Genomic DNA, 7,500 nt, shown 5'->3' on the forward strand with positions numbered 1-7,500 from the left:
TGTGTGTGTGTGTGTGTGTGTGTGTGTGTGTGTGTGTGTGTGTGTGTGTGTGTGTGTGTGTGTGTGTGTGTGTGTGTGTGTGTGTGTGTGTGTGTGTGTGTGTGTGTGTGTGTGTGTGTGTGTGTGTGTGATTCACCTTGGTCTTTGGATCACGTGTTGGACTCGTGATCGACATCTATTTCCTTTCCGGAAGAGAGCTCAGAGCTCGTATGACCGATCTATGGGTAATGCTTTGACCTTACACGCACACACACCCCCAACTCCCCGCCCACGAGAGTTGGAGTAACGACTCGAAGCGCAGCGATACTGAAATTATTTTCAGCCCTGGGTAGGATTCGAACCCGGACCGCCGTAGTGACAGTTTGGGACTCTACCAACCGCGCCACCGAGTCGTGTGTGTCTGTGTGTGCGTGCGTGTCTGTGTGTGTATGTGTGTGCGTGTGCGTGTGTGTATGTGTGTGTCTCTGTGTGTGTGTGTGTGTGTGTGTGTGTGTGTGTGTGTGTGTGTGTGTGTGTGTGTGTGTGTGTGTGTGTGTGTGTGTGTGTGTGTGTGTGTGTGTGTGTGTGTGTGTGTGTGTGTGTGTGTGTGTGTGTGTGTGTGTGTGTGTGTGTGTTTTGTGTGTATGTTCTTTTGGGCGTGTGCAAGTTTTTGCAAATTTTACATCATTGATTGTGTGCATAAGAGTGTACCAGAGTATAAGGAAGATGAGAAGTAGGAAAATGGGAAACCTAACTGTATATATATATATATATATATATATATATATATATATATATATATATATATATATATATATATATATCTCGGTAGTAAATGCAGAAACAGGAGGACCCAAATTAGCTAAGGTAATCGGCGATTTTCAACCCGGTTACTTCTACGGGAACGTTAAAACTCACAAGGAAGGAAACCCACTTAGGCCTATCATTTCCCAAATCCCCACCCCTTCTTACCATGTTGCCAAAAGGCTACATGATATCATCTCCCCTTACATTCCTAGAACATACTCCCTCCGCTCTACTGAAGACTTTGTTGACATCCTACGGGTTAATAAACCTGTCGGAATCCTGGCATCATTAGATGCTAAAAATCTTTTCACTGAAATTCCTATATTAAGAACAATCAATATCATCCTTGAATATGTGTATCATAATGATGACATCCCACCCCCCCGTATCCCTGAGTCCACTTTAAAAGAATTACTGGTCACCTGCACCACAGAAGTTCCATTCACAATTAAAGAACCACAAAATCATAACTCCATTAACATTTACTACAGAAACACCTTCACTAGTAATTATAAGAAAGATGAAAAAGTCATCAGGGACATCATTTATAAAAATTGCCTTCCTACAAAGGAGAACAACAAAATCAGAGTTCTCATATATTATAAAAACCCAAAAACTTCCTCCCTGATCATGACAAACAATTTGTCTAAGCGATCGGACTTCACATCTAAAACTAATGTAGTATATGAATATAAATGTTCTACAGGAAATTGTAATTTCCTCCCCCATTCTTACATTGGTTTTACTAGATGTAAAGTCAGCCGTCGCCTAACTTTCCACCTACAAGAGGGGGCAATCAAAGAACATCATAGGAGTTCCCATAACGCTGCACTCAGGAGAGATGATTTGATCAACAACACCAAAATTATTGGATCAAGCAATGACCCTAGGAGACTACAACTACTCGAAGCCTTTCACATTAAGGACAAAAATCCGGTCATTAACATTCAATGCAATGTAATCTCCTCTATTCCTTTATTTAGAAATAAAAATCCCCCCTCTCCCTCTACCCCTTCTCTCTCTCTCCCTCCACCTCCTCCCCCACCCTCGGTGACCGCACCCGCCTAACCCTCCCCCCCAACCCCCCAACCCCCCCTTACCCTTGACCTCTGAGGTCCTTATTGTCTGTTCCTCCCCCCCCCCCCCCTTGGTCTGACCTGATCTTAGGTATATATACTTCTGTCATCCCCAGCTCTGTCACACCCTTCCTTCTCTTTAAATACGTAAGTCTCCGTATTTATTTTTACAAATTTGTCACCTTTATTATTACTGTTACCATGTAATTTTTGTTATTTCAGTTGTGTCTTGATATTGTCTAGTACCTTTATTGTCACCATGTAATTTTTGTTATTTCAGTTATATCTTGTTATTGTCTAGTACCTTTACTGTTACCATGTAATTTTTGTTATTTCAGTTATATCTTGATAATGTCTTGTTTAAGACGAAACGGTGATATCAAATAAGAACAAATGGAAGAATATAGAGACCTAGTTTCAATCCACCCAGTCAATGGAAAATCTCTTATCAGGAAAATCGAGAATACGAAGAAAAGACTGAACAACTACAACAATGCTGTCGTTTTTAACTCCACGTGTATTACTGAGAACCTGCTCCCCCCTTTACTAATATATATATATATATATATATATATATATATATATATATATATATATATTTTTTTTTTTTTTTTTTTAGGTTTATATTTAGAAGGAATCAAGAGCGGAGTATTTAGGCAACGATAATCATCGTTTTTATCAATAGAAGTGGTAAAGTTGGGGTTTAAGGGGCAACAGAAAGCAGAAATAGTGACAGTTGAAATTGATCGTTTTTTTTCAGTAACCTTCAACCGAAGTGTACCTGCAGGTTTTCCCGTAGTCCATATCTGCGTCAGGCGTTTGTCAGTCTCGGTGGTGAGGTCCCCTACTTGCGTCGGATCTCGAGAGAGGTACTGTTTGGAGGAGCAATCACCCCCTTCGGACTTCTGAGCGGCGGTGACGACGAGATCCACCGACGGCGAATCAGATGTAAGGCGACAGAGGAGGTAGAACAACATTGGCGGCAGCGTCGCTCAACCCAGGTCGTTTCCCTCCTCCTGAATCAAGCGATTACCTTCTCCCGCCGAGGGCAGGACGAGGGGACTTTGTCGGGAAGGGGCTCGAGGAGCATTTCTTTTTCTTACTAAAGTTAGGCGATTTTATTCGGGTGTGAATGGAATGTACAACAATGTAGATGAGATTATTATTATTGAGGAGGAATGTAGAGGGGGTGGGTTTTAATCAGAACTTCAGATACAACATTCATCTTTATGACAATTTGTTGGTGTGGTGGGTGGGAGGTCATAGTTCATGCGAGTGCCACCAGGGCGGCGTTATGTGAGAGTGGCAGGCATTTGTGAACTCCACGTCACCCAGATAAGCGCTGTCAGCAGGCATGACACAAAATTGACACAGTGATGACACAGAGTTGACACTACCTTTGCTTTCATCATAGTTAAATCCCTAGGTGCATTGTGTGCCAGGAATGGACACGAGAAGACTTACATGATAAAAAGTCCCAGGAAAGGAAAATTATCGTTATTACTACTGAGTTATAAATCCACAGCAAATGAGAGACTATATATTCTCAAACACACTCAGGGAAGCAATGTTATCATTGGTTATTACAATTAGATTATCAAATTACAGTAATAAGACGGCTATATACTCCTGCTCAACAGGGAAGTAATATCATCGTTATTATTATTATAATATTAGATCAGGGTAGCTAAATGGCTTTATTAACAGAGGGAAGCGAGATCATTATTACTAGTGACTTGTCAGATTGCGTTTAGTTATACGTTATATGCTCTTATATGCTAACGCTTTTTCTTTTTTTGAATAACTGAAGCATACCGACAGGTAACCTTTTGGTTCATACTAAGGATGGATGGGGAACAGATAGATAAGTGAATAAATGTATAAATTATTTTCATTATTACATTCGTTCACCTGCGGGGTGGATAGGTATGACAGCCATTTCGGTGTCCAGGGAATCAAGACCGCAAACCTTTAGTGACGTCACATGCTGACTTACTGTGGGTACGAACTTCTTGCCTTCAGACGTCAGCACCCGTTTCACCTCGCCCATCATATTCCCTGTAACAAATTAACAAATGAATGAATAAATGAGTGAATGATATAGTAAATCATGTAAGTAACCAAACATGTAAATAAATCAACAGATTTTAAATCTTCGAAGTATATATATGCAAGAATGAACATATGAATGAGCATTTAAAAACGGATACGTCACACACACGATACACACACACACACACAAACATATGTATATATATATATATACATATATACATATGTATATATATACATATATATATATATGTATATATATATATATATATATATATATATATTCTTTTCTTTTTTTCTTTATTTTTTTAAGTCAACTGCGCTAATAGCTTTGGCCATCTTAAGATTCAAATTCTTCAGATTGAAGAATAATTTTTTGTCTTCACAGTTCAAAGTGTGAACATGATCATTCATGATTTCAAAATCATGGAGAAGAGGGTGCAGTAAAAGGCGCTGCTGAATGCCAATGGTTAAAATGACACAATGTAACAGTACAAAAGCTGTTGACACAAACACCGAAAACTTAAGTCTTTTCGCCTCTCACGGAAGCTTCTTCAGGGTGAGAAGAACTATAAATTCTAAGGTTAACTAGGTCTGCTATCGACGAAGATGAAGCAACTGATAATGGTCTCTGGCCGACTGTCACGCCTTAAAAAGCAGGATGGTAAGGGTATTGGGAGAGGTCATCGCAATTTTTGGACTGCACCACCTTGTCAAGACATAGCTTCCCTGGACGTGGAATCCCTTTTTACCAATGTTCCAGTAGATGAGACCATTAACCTCATTTTAGACCGAGTCTACAGAAGCGACAAGCCTGTTATTGACATCCCCGAACACGTCTTAAAGTCTTTGCTGGAAACCTGTACTAGGGAAGCCCCGTTCCTCTCTCACAGAGGAGAACTTTTCAGGCAGGTTGATGGTGTAGCTATGGGTTCCCCACTCAGGGTCTCTTTGCTAATATGTACATGGCCTACGTTGAGGAGAAGACTTTTCACCATCGACCTCCTCCAGGAATTTATGCCAGGTATTATATAGACGACATTTTTATTACCACCAGTTCACAAGAGGACGTCACTAGCCTGATTTCTACATTTCAAGATAACTCCTGCCTGACTTTCACACACGAGCAAAGTGTAGAAGGACATCTTCCCTTCCTCGACTTAGACATCAGCAAAGAGAGAAAGGGTTTCAACACCAAAGTTTACACCAAAGACACCAATATAAGCCATTGCCTTAATACTCGTGGTGAATGCCCTGCAGCTTATAAAAGATCAGTAGCTGCAGCATACGTCAACAGAGCTCTGACACATTGTAGTAGTTGGAGGGAGACGCATAGGAAACTCGACCGGATCAGACAACTCCTTACCAACAACGGATTTCCCGACCAGATGATCGAGGGGGTTATCAAGAAGAAACTTGATCAGTATGCCACACCAGCCCAGACCCCAAATCAGATCAACAATGAAATCACCATTTACCACCAGAATCACTTCCACAGCTAATATAAGGAAGAGTGTGATGCCATTAAAGGCGTCATAAAAAGAGGAGTTTTCCCCACAGACGCAGACACAACAATCAACATAAGAATTTACTGTAAGCCAAACCTGACTAGGTCCCTAGTTATGAGAAACAACACAACACCAAAAATCCCGAAGGAAGCCTCTACCAATGTAGTTTATAAGTTTTCTTGCCAGGAGGGCTGCTGTGACGGCTCCTTTTCCTACATTGGTAGAACCTCCACCATACTAAGAAGACGTCTCCTATACCACCGAAACCAAGGCTCTATCTTCCAACACTTCATTGACCACCACGACATGAAGCCACCACTTAACACATTAGTACACAATACAATTATACTCCACAAAGAAACAAATTTCAAAAGACTGCAGATGCTGAAGCTGTTGCTATTACTACTCAGCGGCCTTCCATCAATGTACAGCAGGCTGCAGATTTCATCCTCCCTTCAGCCCGCCCCCAGGAACATCATGCCCAACAAAAACAAGATCAAGGTGCATCCGAACCCCTATTAGAACGATACAAAGGATTACAAAGGATTACAAAGGCGAAGCATGCCGACAGGAGAACTTTTGATCCATATCTAGGTCTGATGCGAACAAAAATCATATTAATAATAAAACAATAAATAAAAACTATAATAATGTAAATAACAAATAAAATACATAAATAAATGCATAGGTATAGTTAAATAATAAACAAACAGGTAAATAGTAAATAATAATAAATTGACATATAACTAATAATAAATGAAAATCAGACAGACAAATGATAACAAAACAAAAACAAAGAATATAAGATAAATTATAATCATTACAGCATCTTACTTAGGTATTTATCTAACTGATTCTTAAAGCTTCGAACTGAACTACATTGTACTACCTGTGCAGGAAGTTTATTCCATTCATTTACTACACGGTTGGCAAAGTTGTTTCTACCTACTTCCAAATTGAATCTATTTCCGGATAGTTTGAGACCATTGTTTCTTGTCTGATTCTCATTCAATGTGAAAATTTGGTCACTTTTGATGTTGTCAATTCCCTTTAAAATCTTAAAGACCTGTATCAAGTCACCTCTGAGTCTACGCTTTTTTAGGGAAAACAGATTCATGTGTTTTAGTCGATTTTCGTATGATTTATTTTTGATATTTGGAATCAGTTTTGTGGCTCGCCGTTGTACTTTTTCCAATCTGTCAATGTCTTTAATGAGATTCGGTGACCATACGGAAACAGCATATTCCAAATGTGGACGAACTAACGATTTATATAGCTTGTTAATGAGTGATGTACTTTTGAAATCAAAAGATCGCGCAATCAGTCCCAGAATCTTATTTGCTTTCTCAGAGGCTGAAATACACTGCTTGGATGATTTGAGGTCGTTGCTGATAATTACGCCGAGATCTTTTTCACTATCCACTTTTGTTAACGAATTACCAAATAACTTGTAATCGTACTAACTGTTATTTTTACCTATGTGCATTACCTTGCATTTACTTGTGTTAAATTTCATTAGCCACTTTTCAGACCATTGCTGTAATTTATCTAAATCTACTTGAATATCTAATTGGTTTGAGTGATCATTTGCCACTCCGCACAGTTTTGTATCATCAGCAAATTTGGAAACAGTAGATTTTAGTCCATGGTCTATATCATTTATATATACTATGAATAGAAGTGGCCCAAGAACGGAACCCTGAGGAACTCCACTTGCAACACTTTTCCATCCAGAAGTTTTTCCATTTAAAACAACTCTCTGTTTTCGACCATTCAACCAATTACTAGTCCAACCTAATAGGCTACCACTTATTTCATGCAAAGCTAATTTAGTAAGTAGTCTTTCGTGTGGGACGGTATCAAAAGCTTTTGCAAAGTCTAGATATATTAAATCTATATTGTTTCTTTTGTCATAATTCGAGATAACTGTGTTGTAGAATTCGAGTAAGTTAGTCACGCAAGAACGTTTCCGTCTGAAACCATGCTGGCTATCATTTATCAAACGGTTACTTTCTAAATGATGTTCGATAGCATCTCTGATGATAGTTTCCATTATTTTTCCTACGATTGAAGTCAAA

Source organism: Oratosquilla oratoria, chromosome 14, assembly GCF_046742065.1.
Source record: "Oratosquilla oratoria isolate Oo_2021 chromosome 14, ASM4674206v1, whole genome shotgun sequence".
Lineage (NCBI taxonomy): Eukaryota > Metazoa > Arthropoda > Malacostraca > Stomatopoda > Squillidae > Oratosquilla > Oratosquilla oratoria.